Source organism: Erythrolamprus reginae, chromosome 3, assembly GCF_031021105.1.
Source record: "Erythrolamprus reginae isolate rEryReg1 chromosome 3, rEryReg1.hap1, whole genome shotgun sequence".
In the NCBI taxonomy this organism is placed as follows: Eukaryota; Metazoa; Chordata; class Lepidosauria; order Squamata; family Dipsadidae; genus Erythrolamprus; species Erythrolamprus reginae.
Window position 1 is genome coordinate 121,643,881 of NC_091952.1, and position 19,203 is coordinate 121,663,083.

Below are 19,203 nucleotides of genomic sequence, written 5' to 3' on the forward strand. Positions count from 1 at the left end.
TGTAGGAGCTATTTAGGAATCCAAATGTAAGCATCTTGAATGATGGCTGTCTTGAACACATCCAGTAATTACATTGGCAATATGGTGAAAGGCCAGGGAGCAGAACATTAGTTTGAATTTTTGCCCAATGTACACAAATCATAGGTTGGTGGGGGGGTTTCTTCCTCTGTATAATTGAAATTAATGGACCAATGACCAAAAGTGTGTGTGTGTGTGTGTGTGTGTGTGTGTGTGAACCCAGCACACAGAACTGAAATATCTCCTGTGATTGTTTTCAATTTGATTAGTTTCATTGAAAGTAATAACCAATCTGCTGATTTGTACTGAGTGCATCTCAAGAGCCTGGATCCTTCTGTGGGTGCTCCCTTGTTGCCCCCATAAGAAAGGATTTTAAGCCAAGAGGAGGCATTGCTTCATTCAGCTCTATGGTTGCTGTTGCTGAAGGTAAAAACAATACAAAATCTAAATTTTATTGGAAAGAAAGAGGAATGATCTGATTTGCATTACTGCCATCTGGGATATATTGGTGGGAAAGAAGTAACAAAATCACAGGGGCTTTGAAATTGGAACACAGTTCTGTTTCCAGTCCAGTTCTGAATGACCTGAATTTTTGAATGACCCCCAAAGATTTGAAAGAGCTTTCGGACATTTTTCTACAGCGAAAGTATTTATTCAAAAAATAATGGCAAGCAGTGATCTGTTGTAACATGACATAAATTTCTACTGGGCTACCAGTTCTCTCCTCTGGCTACATTTATAAACACAAAGGACAGAGCAAAAAGTCTGTATCAGAAATGGTGGGTCAAATGACAGTGTCTTTTCTCAGGTTTTCCCGCCAAAAATAGAAAGCCATCACTCTATACCTGGACCACAACAATGCCCTATTCTTGAAGAAGACCTGTACACTTGTTTTTTCTTTCTGTAATCTTTTCATTCAGCTATCCAAAAGAAGATCTGACCATTTTTTTTAAAAAATGGAATAAATTAAATTGATATACAATAAAATCTCCCCACTTCCACAAACATTGAGGAATGGCCATCATCGCTATTTCTAGCTTTCTCAGCATTTACCTCAATTCTCACTTCCAATCCCCACCACCAACAATTTTCCCTTAATGAAAGTCCTACACTCTTAAGTGCTTATCGAGGTGATATTAATTATCTTTTAAATCTTTCCCACATGCCTCCAGCCACTTGGTTGATTGCTGTATTTGATGGAATGAGTCAGGCTGCACAAATGTCTATTGCGCGGTTGTACACAGACAACTGGAAGTCCTGGAAAAATTGCTGTTTATATTCCAGATATCTCAGGGGGATCCATAAATTTTGAGTAAGCCAGTTTGGGCTGGCAAAGGGCTGAAACTTCTTAAGAAAAAATCTTAAGGAACCACGTCACATCTTCGTCAGGGTTACTTAGACATATAAACGCAGCATGAAATTAACTGACAACCTAGATAAAAAGAAAAAAGGTAAAAGGAAACACGTTGATCCTAGATTTGAATACTACTTTTAAAACCTAATTTTAACAATAGGATTTTAAGCTAGAAGTATTGATGAATGGTCCCGAAGTTATTATGCAGCATCTGGAGAGTCACATTTTTGGAAGGCCTTGATTAAATATAATTAAACAGTAAAGTCAGAAGTATATAATAGTGGTGAGGTTAACCATGTCATATTATGGATAATGGTAAAATTCACTGCAAAATATGTGATTGCATGTGTGTATAAGATTTTAATGAAAGACTAAGATATACATATACTCAGCAAAGGCCTTGTATTCACCACCAATGGACTTAATACTCATTAAAGGATGAATATACAAATATAAGACATGATTAAATATCAGTAACAACAAAAAACTTATAATAAAAACAATTCTGCCTCCAGGATTATAGACATTTGACCTCCAAATGTTCATCAAGATTCTTTTTTTCCCCCTAGCCTGCAGAAAACCATAAGGGTAGGGACCATCCTTATCACGGGAAAATCAACAATAACTCACCACAGGAGAATTCACCATAGGACAAGAGTTACACTAATATCAAAGAACTAGTGGAATAGAATAATTAAGGAAAGGATGCCAAAGAAGGGACAGAATGAAATGGCCCTGGTCTGCTATTCCTCTCTTCTGTGTTTTTCGTAAAGTCTATAGCATACTGTACTTTGCCTTCTAGAATGTGACAATCAAAGTGAATATTCATGAGGAATTCTGATTTCATTTTATTGTTCATTTTATTCATGTGAATAATATCCCTTGTGTTTTTATTTAAAACAAAACAGAGGATTTGGCTGAGTTTGATCAATTTATCCCTTCCTGCTACATTCTCCAGAAGGGGAGAAAAAACAACAATCTGAATTTCATCTATGGTTAATGGCAAATCTCCCTTTCTTCTCCCTTTCACTTACGCCATCATGTCAAGAATGCCAATTAAATATTCTGATGCAAAATGCTCTCGCCAGTACCAAAGCCTAAATATTTTGTGCTAGCATAAAAGATGTTGCTTTTTCCCTCTTCTGTAAATGTTATTTCAACACAGTGTACTCTCCCAAACAGCCCCCTCCTCCCAAACCCGCTACCACCCAGCCAGCAGCACCCGGCCTCCTGTTCAGACAAAAACTCACATGTTTTCCTTTTGATTCTCCAAATGCTACCTTCCGAATTTTTCAAACATTGCAGTGCATTGAGAGCCACAGCAGATGGTGCTTTCTGATGAGGTCTTCCTACACGAAAGCAACATTTTGTAGTGCATGCTGCATTGTAAAAGGAAAAAAAAAACCTCAAACATGTAATTATGCAAATATGTATGCCTTTATAATAATCAAGTTTTATTGTAAATGGTTGATGCACATCAATTTGATCCTGTAGTGCTGCTTTAAGTGCAGTTTAAGTGGCTTTTCAGTGTACCCAGAGGCAACACAAATGCATCTCTGGAATATTAATAAAATCCCGAATCTTTGAGACACCAACTGGTACTGCATTGCTCATACTGATTGAAACTAAATGCTAATCCTTTCCTTTATTTAAATAGATCCCCTTTGTTATTTAAAACACTGATACCAATATGATATGAAGAGCCATTTTATTTTAAATTGTATTGTAATGTAGTGGCTAAAATAATGCCTAATCATACTACATTCAATCTCTACAATGTAATTTTGATGAGGCATGAATCCAATCATTTTGCAGCTATGAATATAATGTCATATTTTAACCAGTCCATTTTCTGCTTAATTCTATAAATTTATGAAGCAAATGTCTTCCACCAGATTTGAGAATTGTGTCCTGTAACTGTGCTGTTAATTTCTGGAGAGCTTGTCTGAAAAAGTGAAGTACAGGAGAATTTGTTCAAGGTCTCCCTTTCTCTCTTTTTCTTTCTTTTTAAAGCTTGGAATGTAAAACAAAAGCAGCAAATGTTCTGTCTTTGAATATACGTACAATATTCTGTCGTGCTTAGAAATAATGTTCAATTAAAATAACACATTTAAAGATTTCTATGCACAATTACTCAAATTTGGTTCCACTGATTTCATCCCTATTGAGTCTTAGGCAAGCCTTAGAAAATAGATGTGCATTTCATCTGATGATGTCAGATTACAAATCCGATTACAATTGAATTGCCTGGGATTAACAGAAATTGACATTCAACAGCATTTGATGGGTTGCAAGTCCCCCATTCTGATCTACATAGAGGACCGTTCTTTCTGTCAGTAGGTGTAAGAAGATTAAGACAATCTTTTCTTCCTCTTCTCTTAAAGTTTGAGGTGAAATCAGATCTAAGCAGAGCATAATATTTTAGGTGGATGTCTATTCCTGAGATCTTCTGTTTTGATTTTAATGCATACTTTAGTGATGCAGAAACATATACCAATGAGACAGGCAGTTTCTAAATTTTATATATAAATAAAAATAAAATATAAAGTTACTGAGATTCTGTAAAATCATGATCAAGCCACAGAACACAACTATAATCAATTTTAATATTCTCATCTGGTAGAAAACAGTTCCTTATTTTGCTTTCATATTTATTTCTGAGTGTTTCTGTAATATAATTAACAAGGTGTTTCTTCTTTCAGATTCCTTTAACCACTGCTGAGTGCCTAGGAGCTGGTACTGAAATGGAAATTTTATCCGGTTGATCTAATATCAGGAAAAATTCATCACACTCTTAATATAATTTACATTCTTCTCCTTGTTCTCCCTAATTTTTATCTTGCTCTATTGGCTTGGAATCCTTAATAAAACTGTTGTGCAGTGATTTTGGAATTTTTATGAGAATGTCGAGAAAAGAAAAACTATCTGAATGTTTCTGACGTCCTGACTCATAAAATAGTCAACTTTTTAAAGCTGGATTGAAATCAGTAGTTTCAATTCTGAAAAGACGGTGGGGAAATCACTTAAAACTGAGCATGTTTCAAAAAAGTATATGACAATAGAACTGAACACCCACCGTTTTTACATTCTAAAATCTGTATGGCTAATAAAAAAAATCCAGCTGTTGGTTCCAGAGCTCAGCAAGGTGTGTTGCTTGCAAGTTTTGTTAGTGCCACACACCTAGTGCAAACAACGCATCTGTATAGAAACACATAGGCACATCAATTAGTTGGAAATGAATTCGATGACTACACAGGAATCTGAAACTCTAGTCTCTGTCTATTGTTTGTGGGTGGGAATTTATAGGTGTACCTACTTCTTTCTTGATAAAGTGAAAAGCTAAAGTAGTTCCCAAACAGAGCAACAAAGTTGCCCTTCAAATACTTTAAAAAAAATAATAATTTACAAATATCCATTTCTCTACATTACAAGAAAATAGAACTGAGAGCTTCAGAGAATTTATGCAGTTCTTACTAAGGTGGCAAATAGTATAAAAAAGTATGGAAATGTTCAAAGTGAAAATCAAACAGTATATGAACAGGAAAAAAAACTGTCAGCAAAAAAGCAAAAAAAAGTAAGCAAACTAAACCCTGGCTAATCTGTGTTAACTGCGTAAAGGAACGAGCAAAGTGTTTCAAGTCCAATGAATTAACATAATAGCCATGCCATCTATAGCCTATATCTATGCTTCAAAGGAGGATTGGATAAAGGAATGATACACAGGACTGAGGTTCTTGCCTAAAGATTTGGTCTGCCAAAAAAGCCACAACTTTGAGAAGGGCAGCATAGAAGTCTAATAAATAAATAAACAAACTTCATTGCGTTGGAGCTTTGTGGAGTGGGAAAATAAAGCTTTAATTAGCACCTGATAATCTTCTATTGTGATATTCATTGCACTTCTGAAACCAGAAAGATCTAATCAGAATTTGCATACATGGCTGTTTTAACATACATCAGTGATGGCCTGTAGGTTTCTTCTTTTTAAATGCCACCTTTCCCCCCCCCCTTACTTTGAAGAACCTTCTGTGGACTCTTATTTTCTTATCAGGCAAAATATTGTGAAGCGCAGAGATGCAACTTACACCCTTTGATTTGGTACAATATATTTCATAAAACACCTGCATTTCAATTTCTCAGAGCTTTGTAGATGAAAACATCTGATTAGAGATGTGTCTAGCAATTTGCGAGTGAAATGTGTGCTACATAAACAAGATAGAGAATGAAGGCAAAGAATTTGCTACCTTTCTCTTTGCTTTGGATCATATGTAAATTGGGTTCCAAAATAGAAAATAAAACGATTTGATTCGTTTATTAAGTAAAACCTTTTTCAAGTCAGCCAGATAGAGATGCTCTTGGAGAGGAATACAATCAGATAAGTTAACAGCAATTCCAAAGGGTGGGGTGGGGGAGTAAGAACAATCAGCATCCCCATCCCAACAAGAGTAGCCATTGTAAAAAAAACGCAGCACTAAAGCCTGCTGAAAGCCAAGTTCTCTTAGATGCAGAGAAGACACCCCCCCCCCCAATTTCGATGCTCTCCTGTTAGCAGGTACAAAGCTGCAACACCTCAGCAGAAAATACAAAGAGGCTCCTGCTCCAAGTGGCTGGAGAATCAGGTTTTGCCTTTCTTTCATCTCAAGAGTAGAACAAACATGTGGTTTTTCTGCTGCTGTATACAAATGGCCTGAACAAATACAAAACTCCTTTTAAGAAAAGTGAAGGCCAGGAATTAGTAAGGATTTTCTTTCCACCTTTGATCTTCTTTTTGTCTCTTTTCTTCTCGTTCTTGTTCTCCTCCCCCTCCTCCTCCTTCTATTTTCCCTGGAAACGTGCAGAGTGAATTTGTGTGGTATTGATGAGAGGTTAAAACAGGATCTGCGTTTGCAGCCCCATGGATTATAGCACAAGCAGGCTCATTAAATGAGATAGAAGGACATAACTCATTTGTCATGGTTGTACAAATAATTTCATAAGATATCAAAAGGTTAACAGTAAGTGTTCAGAAAAAAGAAGTCCCAAATTAAGGTGCCATTGTAAAGGAGGCCTTACTTACACGCTTGTACAATGTGCTGCTGTTAATTCTGGGATGCAAAGAATCACATATTTTAAGCAGCTATTTTTTTTTCTTTTAATAAATAAGAAAAGTCAGGGTGGCTGAATGGAACACAAGCATTTACTGACTGGATTCCCTTCCTGATGCTTCTGTAGAGTTCACAGCAGACAATTACTCATTATGATCAAAGAGAGAAATATCTGCTGCTACCTAGGATTAAACTCACAGCCTCCTGATCGTGAAGCAAAAGCTCCACCCCTAGGCCACCATGCTGTTCTAAAATCTTAACCAGCTATATACTATATATATTGATATTGGGTATAATGATGTGTTCTGCTGGGCTGTCTGATAGGAGCCTCCCAAATATTCAAGGGTACAAATTTCAGACAATTCAAAACAATGTTCTTTATCACAAAAGTCAAAATAAACTAAGCACTCTTTTTGAATTGCAAAGAGCACTCTTCCCAAAACAACCGTATAGTCTGTACAAGTTCCCTTAAGCAGTCATTAAGTACTTAGCTAGCAGCTGTGAAGAAACTTCACACCCCTTCTTCTTCCAACGAAGTGAGACACACACACACGTTGCTCTGCTTTGTTTTCCAAGGAGTGAAAAAGCAACAAAGTCCAGAAAACACAGGATTCCTGATGAACTCTGATCAGGTATTCTTCCACAATGGCCAAACCCACATGCTGCTATTTATAGCAGCAGCCCTAATTACTGGAGCCCCACCCAAACACAGGTGGCCTCCCTTATTTCCTGTAATATGTTCTTACTTGGTCTCTTCTATGCATAATTCTGTACTTGCGTGGGTCCAAAATGTCATCATCTGAAGCTATAGAAGATAAGGAAGATTGACTGCCTTGGCTGTGTGCCAAGCCCTCCTCGGCCGAGTCACTCCCACCTTCTTCTTCGTCCGAGGAAACTGAACTCTGAACTGATTCTGTCGGCAATAACATAGGCCTGTGACATGTTGAATTTTCCCCAGCATCCACCTCCCCATTCCCTGGGGCAGGAGCTGGGCCAGAGCTAACCACAACAATGATGCCCCAAATCATTAGACTGTTATTACAACAGTGATCCAGCTGAGAAGTTATTAATTCATACAAACATGCTATAAACAAACTATTCATCTCAGAAAAAAAAATTCTACAGGGACTCTGGGTCATTCAATTACTTGGGGCCATTTGATGGCTCAAACTGCTCTTGTCCAGTCAAAAAAAAAATCCATTTCCTGGATGTTGGAACGATCACTCATGAATTAACATTCATCTTATTGGGCTCCAGTTTTAGTTTATAAGGCAAATTTCTGCCTATTACATCCCCCCCCCAGACAGCTGCATTTTCACAGCATCTACTCAGCCCGTTGATGAGAAAGACTAAGCTCAGAACATCAGCACAGAGATGATATCCAGTGTCAAATTTCCTGTTGATGATAACATCTCCACATAGATTTTCTTTATTCGTTTCTTTATTCCATTCTCATACTACTGGACTTCAAACAACACCTAGTAGTGAACAATATAGAATAAAAAAATGCTCAAGGACAATGCAATCAAGATGAAATGGCATAGTAAAATACAAATAGTTCAGATAAGCAATGAACAGAATGGTGACAGCTCTCTTTCAAAATATCCCCTTAGGACAATTCAATCTATGCAGCATTAAAGATTCGTAATTCCAAGATGAAGGCCATATGTAATATATATTATATATTAAACAATATTTTGGCTGTAATGGAGAAACTGTGCTTGCAGTCTCCTCCTTCTTTTACTTCACAAATCTCAAGGACTATTAACACACTTTGTTGGAATTTATTCATTTGGATGGGTCTTTTCACTTACTCCCACATGGAGAAGACCTTGTAAATCTCTTAGATACCAAGTCATATAGCTATAAATACTTTGACCCAAGCATTTTGAATTATATCTAAAGCCTACTGTTAACCAATGTAATGCCCATAATACAGATGTACAGTGAATATGAAAATCTATAGACACCTGTTAAAATGCTAGTTTTCTGAGAAAGAAAATAATCAGACCAAGATAAATCAGTTCATATTTTCCCACCTTTAATATAAAACAGAAACTGCACAATTCAATTGAAAAACAAACTGAAATCACTGAAAGGGAAGGGAAAGGTAGAGGTGGTGGTGGAGGAGGAAGAGGAGAAGGAGAAGAAGAAGGAGGAGGAGAAGGAGAAAGGAAAGGAGAAAAAGGAGAGGCAGGCTACAGGAGAGAATACCCTTCATATACTCTCAAAGTTCCCAAAGTATCTATGAAACCTAAAAGTTTGATGACTTTGACCTTAAACTATAGATGCTGTAGAACACCCAGAAATGTTATCAGGATGCACCCAATATATACATATTTAAATACTTCATGATGATTGAGTTCAATAAAACTATACAGTCTTTTATTTATTTATAGCTTAGCATCATTGTCAAGCCTACATTGTAATGTGATGAACTACACTTTATGTTTGGCATGATGTATTAAATCAATCAATTGTGATATAATTATCAAATCATAGCTGAACACTTAGGGACTTAGCATAATCTATAAGATTATTCATTGGGTTTTTCCTATGCTGCATCAACTTTATTTTGAAAGAAGGATCAGGTAAGGAAAGGTGGCTGTCAAAGAGATTATTATACAGTAGTAGGTAGGGCTACTAAATTAGACAGCAAGAATCTAGACAACATGGAAAAATATGTTCTGTCATCTACTGGTCATCCTACTTTAATGTTTATCTAATGGTCATTCCTAGTGGAGATCAGCCATGACTGCTCTTTGGAAGGCCAGATCCTGAAGATGAAACTCAAATACTTTGGCCACGTAATAAGAAGGAAGGACACACTGGAAGAAGAACCTAATGCTGGGAAAGACTATGGGCAAAAGAAGAAAAGGAGGACAGAGAATGAGGTGGCTGGATGGAGTCACTGAAGCAGTTGGCGTGAGATTAAATAGACTCCAAAGGATGGTAGAGAACAGAAAGTCTTGGGGCAATATTGTCCATGGGATTGCGACATCACCGCAACTAACAACAACAGTGGTCATCTGGAGCTTGCAGCCCCAGTATAGCAGCTCTAGGGTAAATCCATGTTTGGGGTGGCTTTAAACTTGGTTTGCAATATGGATAATATGCAATATTGTTTACATATTATGTACTGAAGAACGTCTTTAAATATTCATTCATTATAATTAATAGCTCTTTCTTGTAAGTCTATGTGCACAGACTCTCCCCATAGCCATCAAAAGTGTGGGGTTTGGGTTTTTTTTGTTGGTCCCATTCCCATATTTTATGGACTTTTTGCATGTTACACTAAAATTACTGCAGTTTAATTATAGATCCCATGCAATATTGGCAAGAAAAACAAGTTTTTCCTTTATCTTTTGCTGAAGCGCGAACCTCAATTAAGTTAAGCAGCAGCAAGGAAATAACTTGGGGCATATATAAATACATTACTTGACTGCCATGTTTTTCCTGTAACTTTCTCTTGTCTGCTCTGTGCAGAATAAATGTCTTTACATCTTTCGAGAGTTTAGAGGACAGTTACACTCATAGGCAGGGCAGAGAATATGATTCATTTAAGGGGGATCTATGCCTGTTAATCTATCCTTTGCAGAAATACATTGCAATTTTATGGCTGGCATGAAAAACTCCCTCACCTTCAGGTGTTGAAGGAAGCCCAGGGTGCCAATCACATGTGAAATAATTAAATTGTTGTAGCTTTAATTGTAAGCGAATGTTGCCTTTAATTGTGCTTTAATAATGCCATGCCCTTTTATAACCCAAATTAATGTTTCTGTCTGGTTTTTGAAGTACATGTCAGTTTAATTAAACTATTAATGGTAGACAGATTTTTAAGTACTTTATATTCTTCATTAAATTGTATCTGTTCTACAAGCATAAACAAGAAAATAGACTCAGTTAGAAACAGATTCATGTTCTGCCTGATAAATCATTCATCATTGGATAAGATTATGAGGCGTGCCTGTTTTTCTTCATGCTCCCAATGATAAACAAATCCACTTACTCTAATATTCACTGAGTTCATTGAAAAATAAATAAGCTTGCTCATTAAAAAAAAAAAATTAGCAACAGGCCTGAAAGCTGTTAGTTGGTCTATGCAAAACCGGGTAACAAAAACGAGTATTGGTAGAGCCATTCACTTGGTTCCTGTGGAAGGGGAATTGGGTGAAAAGGAATGCTTGTTAGTGAAATAGTTGCCCAGCAATAATATAGTGTAGTTGCAGTGGTTGTGGGTATGTGGCTGTATTGGCTGGATTACCTAATTACAAGCAGGGATCTAAGAAAGCAGTTGAGTTATTTGCAACACAGCCATGGTTTTCTAAAATAAACACTAAATAAAACTCAGAAGCCTCATCTAACCCCAGTTCAAGGAAGGTGATTAATAATTATTCTTTGAAGATTAAAGGAGAGGTTACCATTTGATGGGTTCCTTCCTTTTCCGGGGATCAAGCATGTAAACCATTACAGGATTTTAATTGGGTAAGCTGGGAAACCCCCCCCCCCCGCTTGTTTTTCTCTAACAAGGGGAATTGTTTGTGTGTGCCACATGGCAGTGTATTCAATATGTCAAAGCCATGCCTTGTTTTTGTAGATGCAACTTTGTTCTTCTTTTGTATGGCAGATCAGTCCATGAGCAGGAAAGACATCTTGTTCACCCCGGTAATGAAAACCTTGTGCGATGTACAACTGTTGAGTCCTATTTGATCTTAAAGCTGGCGTTAACAAACACAATTGGTGCACTGGTAACTAAACTGATTCTGGGTCTTCCTTGTCAATAAATGTGGTAAACAACAATTGCACTTCCCTTCACAACAAGGGATATTAAATCATCATATTCTTGGCAACCATGCCTCGGTGCTGTATTCACATTATTCCCCCTTTCTTTTTGTAAGCAAACCACGACAAAATGGGAAGACAACCTGTTCCTCGCTTTGACAAAGCATCACATTCTATAATAAATGCTCTGCATTCTTTGTCCAATGATCACCCAATTAGCACAAGTATTTGTCTGCCAGGGAGGTGATTTATTTCTCAGTCACACTTTGCAGGTAGTCAGTAGTAAGGCACCAGACGTAGGATTAAAATAAAAAAAACAAACCCTCCAATATTTTCCTTCCTCTGGCAGAAAAGCACAGAGGGAAATGTGTTCATACACCTCTAGAAGTGCTTTTGTACAAATGCAATTAGCTCTATTTTCATCTGTATTCAGAGGTTTTGGAAGTTAGACCGGGGCTGCCTGGAGATGTATGTTCTAGGGAGCAAGAATGTAATTTCATTCTATGCCAAATTGGAGGTGAAATTGCCCTTGCTGGTTTCAAATGAAAATCCCCACTGATGCATATTAGAAATTACTTATATAAGCATGTAAGAATAATTCTGCCACATCAAGCCAGAGGTCCATTTAGTTTAGAAATTTATTATCAACAATGGTTTTAGCCAGATGCCTCTGAGAAGTTTATAAATAAAGCATATAGATCTTCCCTTCAGGTTGACCACACAAACCATCGTTCATGAGTGCAGCAGTACTTGACTTACAACAGTTCATTTAGTGACCGTTCGAACTTACAACAGCATTGAAAAAGTGACTTTTCATCATTGCAGTAGCCCCATGATCAAGTGACCAAAATTCAGATGCTTGGGAACTGACTCATACTTATGATGGATGCAGTGTCCTGAGTTTATGAGATGCCCTTGTGTGATCTTCAGACAAGCAAAGTCAATGGGAAAGCTAGATTCACGTAACCACTCAATAACTGCAGTGATTCGCTCAACACACTGTGGCAAGAAATATCATAAAATGAACTTAACAAATATCTCCCTCTGCAAGCAGAAATTGTGATCTCAATAAGTCGAGGTCTACCTATATATGATTTGTAGACTTGAAAATTCTACAATTATTTTAGTTAACAACCAATTAGCTATTATCCTTGTTAAAGTTGATTTTTTAATGTCTGATGTTTCTTCTCTCTTCATTCCTTTGATAATTTTAAATTAAAACTTCTTTGGCATTTCTTGGGCCTTCATGTTAGGCATTTATTACCTTTATTTCTACTAACTATAAAGGTTTTGAGGGTTGTAGCTAATAAGATAATGGAAATGTATTGGAGTTACATTCTGTACAATTCTGCAAGTCAAGCTTTACTTTTTTGAACTTTTTTATCTGGTAATGGCAAATTTTGCCAGATGTAAAAGATATTCCAATGATGTATCTATTAGATCACGTGTCTACAGCAAGGTATTAAAAAAGGCCAATATGGCAACCGTAACAGTACAACTGAAGTTCAGCCCCCCCCTTTTAACCTGTTATAAAATATTTATAAATAAAATAACTAGAATATCTCCGGGACCGCCTTCTGCCGCACAAATCCCAGCGACCGTTAGGTCCCACAGAGTTGGCCTTCTCCGGGTCCCGTCGACTAAACAATGTCGTTTGGCGGGTCCCAGGGGAAGAGCCTTCTCTGTGGCGGCCCCGACCCTCTGGAACCAGCTGCCCCCTGAGATTAGAACTGCCCCCACCCTCCTTCCCTTCCGCAAACTCCTTAAAACCCACCTCTGCCGTCAGGCATGGGGAAACTGAAATATCTTCCCCAGGCCTATACTGTTTATGTATGGTATGTTGTGTGCATGTTTTTTTAAAACTATGGGTTTTTAGCTTTCTAATTATTGAATTTGTATTATATATTGTTTTCTGTTACTTTTGTGAGCCGCCCCGAGTCTGCGGAGAGGGGCGGCATACAAATTAAATAAATAAATAGATAGATAAATAAATATTTAGACTGTTAAAAAAGCAGGGTTTTGATTTTTTTTAGTGGATGTTTTATTTATTTTATTTATATCTCTTTTTTATTGTTGCTATAAATAATTTCAAGCAACCAACATAGGTAATAGCCCTCCTTCCTCCTATTTTCCTCACAACAACCTTGTCAGGTGAGATGGGCTGAAAGAGAATGACTGGCCAAAAGTCATCCAGTCAGCTTTCATGCGTAATGGCAGAAATGGTTTCTTAGTTTCTAGATACACTAATGTTTATTTTTATTTAATATAATAAGTTATTATTAAATGTGTAGCCTATATTTATTTTTGCATAATACAAGGTGGAATAAAATGTACCCATCAACTATTTACGTCACAACAGCAATCTCTGAGATGGGATGGGCTGAGGGAGAGGGATAGGCCCAAAGACACTCACATTTATTTATTTACTGCCACTTGACTGGTGTACTATAGGGTTCCTGCTTGGGCAGGGGGTTGAACTCGATGGCCTTCATGGTCCCTTTCAACTCTAACAATAAACAAACAAACAAACACACACACACACATAAATAAATAAATAAATAAATATTCTTTTACACTTTCCTACCGTCTGCTTAATTTTTTAAATCATTTCTCTTATTTGTTAGCTTATGTTGCATTTTTAAAAAACGTGTATGTTTTGTAAAATGTTAAGAAAATTATTTGACCTGATAAGGCTCTTCTTGCAGGGCCGCTATGCACAACACCTTGAGATCCTGACCTCAAAATGGGATATAAAGCAAATTGATACATTAAAAATGATAAGAAACAGATTCATACATTGAAAACAAGAAAGCTGGTAATAAATAATCAATTTTTCAGCCAGGAGGTGAAAAAAGGAGAAGGGGTGGGAAGATTTCCAATGCACAGGAGAAATGTTCCACATCGGAGGCTTGCTCAATGTCCATGGATAGTTTGTCTCTTTAGTGAAACCTTCAATAGTTTGAACTCAGGGGGAAAAACTTAACTGCAATTATATTTGACAATTATTTTTAGCAGAGTCAATAGGGCACATGCTGTACTGTCAACCAGTGAAAGAATTACACTCCACTGAACTGAATCTAATTAATTAACTAAAGTTTTTTATTCAAGTAGAGCTGTGAAAAGCTTCTAAAGAACTTGAATGAAACTTCAAGTAAAGCACCATCTTGAAATGGCTTTGTGAAGCAATAGTAGTTCTTTACCTACTGAGGCCAACCTGAAATGTCCATGTTGCTCCACCTCCTTTTGCTTTAGAGTCCTGTTAACTTTCTTCCTTAAGTGACTGGTGAAGAGATTTAAGAGAGGGAGATTCATATGAAAATTCCTTCTACACTGCTCTGTTTCCAACTATTGACATGCATACTTGCTACATACATAGACACAACTCACACAAGTGGCACTGGGCAGTTTACAGGATTAAAAACATTGAAATCTCCCAAACATAAACCCCAAACACCCAAGGATAGACTATCAATAGTAACAAAGCTCATCCTCTTCCAGAGGAAACAGCCAGGTCTTATTAAAGGCTGACAAATTTGGGTCCATTCAAATCCTTAAGGGATGCTGTTGCCTAGGGCAGGTGATACCACTGAAAAGGCACAAGTCAGACAAGATAATTTGTTTATAGAGGGACCCAAACACACCTTCGCTGCTACCTCTGGTAAGGCAGGCAGAAACAATAGGAGAAAGGTCTATATATTGACAAGCAGTTGAGAAACTCTAGGGATTCCAAAGGATATTTTCTTTCATGCTGCTGCCTTGCAGTTGAGAGGAGGGAAGTGGTACAAAAAGGCCAAAACACTTTCTTCATGGAGGATCTTCTCTGGGAGAAGATATTTAATTTTTAATTTCTGCAGGATTCTTCTCCTGTGTGTGCTGAACATACCTGAACAGAAGCTCTTTTGTATACACACATAGCCTTCAAATCTGGATGGTATGGGGATTTTTTTTGGTCAAAGCCCTCCTCTCCAGCGCTTAAATGAAACTGTTAAGGCGTGTGCAGATCCCTTGAGTTATCAAGAACATGCACGAAGGAAAATGTAGGATTCCAGCAGATATCCAGGAGATATGAGTAATTATTCAGTTATACAAGACAGATACATTAGAGTGTATAAGATAGTGTTTACTTAAGAAATAGCACAGTCAAGTTAAACAGTCTGGTCATACACATTCAAATCAGTCAATATCTCTCAATACAATAATAATATTACAAGCCTGTCTTTGTCTTACATATCAGACACACATTACAGCTTACAAATACATTACATTGCCTTCCCTGGATCCAGCCATACTTAATAACTATTGTCCAGTCTCCAATCTTCCCTTTATGGGGAAGGCTGTCAAGAAGGTGGTGTCGCTCCAGTGTTCCTTGCAAGAAGCTGATTATCTAGGCCCTCAACAGTCGGGTTTCAGGCCCGGCTACCGCACGGAAACTGCTTTGGTCACATTGTTGGATGATCTCTGGCAGGCCCAGGACAGGGGTTTATTCTCTGTCCTGGTGCTTCTTGACCTCTCAGCGGCTTTTGATACCACTGACTATGGTATCCTTCTGTGATGGCTGGAGGGGTTGGGAGTGTGAGGCACTGTTTTACAGTGGTTCCCCTCCTACCTCTCCAGTCGGTCGCAGTCGGTGTTAGTGGGGCAGTCAGAGGTTGGCCTCTAGGTCTCTTCCTTGTGGGATGCCTCAGGGGTCGGTCCTCTTCCCCTTACTATTAAACATCTACATGAAACCACTGGGTGAGATCATCCAAGGGCATGGGGTGAGGTATCATCAATATGCTGATGATACCCAGTTATATATCTCCACCATGTGTCCAGTCAGTGAAACAGTGGAAGTGATGTGCCAGTGCATGGAGGCTGTTGGGGTCTGGATGGGTGTCAACAGACTCAAACTCAACCCTGACAAGATGGAGTGGCTGTGGGTTTTGCCTCCCAAGGACAATTCCAACTGTCCGTCCATTACCCTGGGGGGGGGGAATTGCTGATCCCGTCAGAGAGGGTTCGTAACTTGGGTGTCCTCCTCAATTCACAACTAACATTAGAGCACCATCCTTCAGCTGTGGCGAGGGGAGCGTTTGCACAGGTCCGCCTAGTGCACCAATTGTGACCCTATTTGGACAGGGAGTCATTGCTCACAGTAATCATGTCCTCATTACCTCGAGGTTCGACTACTGCAATGCTCTCTACATGGGGCTACCTCTGAAGAGTGTTTGGAAACTTCAGATCATGCAGAATGTGGCTGCGAGAGCAATTGTGGGGCTTCCCAAATTCACCAACACTTCATCAATATTCTGCGGCCTGAATTGGCTGCTGATTAGTTTCCAGTCACAATTCAAAGTGTTGGTAATGGCCTATAAAGCCCTACATGGCATCAGACCAGAATACCTTCGGAACCGTCTTCTGCCGCACAAATCCCAGTGGACGATAATGTTCCACAGAGTTGGCCTTCTCCAGGTCCTGTCAACTAAACAATGTTGTCTGGTGGGACCTAGGGGAAGAGCCTTGCCCGTGGCAGCCCATGCCCTCTGGAATCAATTTCCCCCAGAGATTAGAAGCGCCCACACCCTCCTTGCATTTCGTAAGTTACTGAAGACCCACCTATGTTGCCAGGCATGGGGTAGTTGAGATATCCCCAGGCTAATATAGTTTATGTATGATATGACTGAGTTGTATGGTTTTAATGATATGGGTTTTTAGATGTTTTTAAGTATTGGATTTGTCACGTTGTGTATCACTGTTGTGAGCCGCTCCAAGTCTTCAGAGAGGGGCGGCATACCAATCTAATACATTATTATTATTATTATTATTATTATTATTATTATTATTATTATTATTATTATAAAACACACAGAACTTACTACAGCAGTCACGGTGAGTCAGCAGATAGAACAGAGAGAGCAGAGAGATAGCATCATGCTTTCTGACTCCCTCTTATGGAATTTGCAACATTACCTCTTAAAACTATAGTTCAATAGTTTGAACATTCATTGTTAGCTTTATATATTGCAAACCCAACTGTTTTTACCTAGTGCTAACAGAAACCATGTGAAACCACTGAATTGTAGGAGAAACTGGGGGCGGAGTTAAAAGAGGAAGCAGCCTAGAATCCCTATGTAACCATAAGTGGGCTAAATTTAGACTTTCTTGAATTCCATTGATCCTTATTTAACCCCAAGAAGATGCTAATCAATAATTGAGAAGATTCCTATGAATAAGCCATTTAGTAATGAATCAGTTTAATTGGACTTTCATGTGTGGACATGGTCTTTTGCACCTGACAGAAATGCAAATTTGGTGGTCCATTTAGCAAAGTGAGTGCGGGAAAAGGTCTTAGCATGTTGTTAGACTCTTGATACAAATTGATTATGATGGTATGTGTTAGTACTCTGTACAAAACAGTTAGGTTTGCAATATATAAACAAACTAACTATAAATGTTTGTTTGTATTGAAGTACTTTAGCTTCAAGGGGTAGTGTTGTAAATTGCCGTAAGAGGGAGACAGAAAACATGATTCTCTCTCTCTGTTCTTTCTGCTGATTCACTGTAACTGATGTAGTAAGCTCTGTGTATTTGTTGATAGTTTGATGTATTCTGATATGTAAAATGAAGACAGGATTGTAATATTATTATTGTATTGAGAAATATTGACTGATTTGAATGTGTATGACCAGACTGTTTAACTTGACTGTGCTATTTCTAAAGTAAATTGTATCTGTTTTGTATGACTGAATAATTACTCATCTCTCCTGGATATCTGTTGGAATCCCACGTTTCCTCTGTGCTTGTGCTTGATAACTCAAGGGTCGTTCTGCAAGCTACTTAACATGATAAATTATATAGTAGCTCTTTTTTCCGCATAATAAACACATTATTGGAGAAATTGCATGATAGCAAATCCATATAAAGCATAAAGCAAGTTGATATAATGTGAAATAAATTGTATTTTCTCTCCCCCCCTTAATCCAAATCATAATACTGTAATAAGATTGATCAAATATTGAAAATTTCCAGTTGGAGTTAATGAAAAGCTATACATTTAGAATGAAATTAAAGTAAACTCACACTCCTTACATAAAAAACCATACTTGGAGTTATCTCAAGGTTTCTTCATTGTGGTAGTGCCACACTGTTTCCACGCTGCTACTGTCTACATTCCCCAATTCCTTAAAAGCATTTTGTATTTGAAGTACATTTGTCTACTAACCTTGTGAATGTTCAGTGCTTCCTCTAGTTGACCTATGGGGGAATTTAAAAAATATCTTCAATCATGGTTGTATCTTCATAGCCACATCTTAGCTATTGTTATGTGCGTTTGTCAGGGATTTGCAAAGCCAACATCATTGTCTGAATGGTTGCTCTTGGGGGAGCTGTAAAATCATAAAGAACTATCCTTTTTTGGCATTTAAATGGTCAACAAAGGAATGCTATTCTCACTTCTAGGAAAGGATGAGAGAAGCTATTTCTTTTTTAGTCCAAAACTCACAAAGTGAGATGAAACAAGAATTCATGCCAAAGGATAAATGATCAACCTGAACTCTGCAGAATTTCAGCCTTGCAATAGCACTAGCATTTAGACTTATATACCACTTCATAGTGCTTTTACAGCCCTCTCTAAGTGATTTACAGTATCCATATATTACCCCCAACAATCTGGGTCCTCATTTTACCCACCTCAGAAGGATCGAAGGCTGAGTCAACCTTGAGCAAGTGGTGAAATTTGAACTGCTGAACTACAGCTAGTAGTTAGCTGAAGTAGACTGCAGTACTGCACAATAACCACTGAAAAAGTGCCTTCTATAATATTCAGATGAGCCCAGCTGCCAAATCCAACTGATTCTGAAGCAGTGAAGATGTTATAAGCATCTGCAGAATGGAAGAGCTGAAATGTGTTTTCACTGTAAAACTGTTGGACATCAGAATCTCTTATCTACTTACTGTAGGTCACCAAGATGTTTTTGTTCACACAAAGTC

General features: G+C 37.9%; 1 long non-coding RNA gene across 1 annotated transcript; it reads right to left on the minus strand.

The window, feature by feature from the left end:
* Positions 1–628: 628 nt before the first annotated feature.
* Positions 629–18,948, minus strand: LOC139165793 (uncharacterized). The gene is made up of 6 exons (XR_011558809.1): positions 18,904–18,948; positions 18,437–18,468; positions 14,436–14,515; positions 13,649–13,741; positions 2,623–2,751; positions 629–1,450 (listed from the first exon to the last, which is right to left on the minus strand). It is a non-coding gene; the product is annotated as an uncharacterized lncRNA (long non-coding RNA).
* Positions 18,949–19,203: the final 255 nt, after the last annotated feature.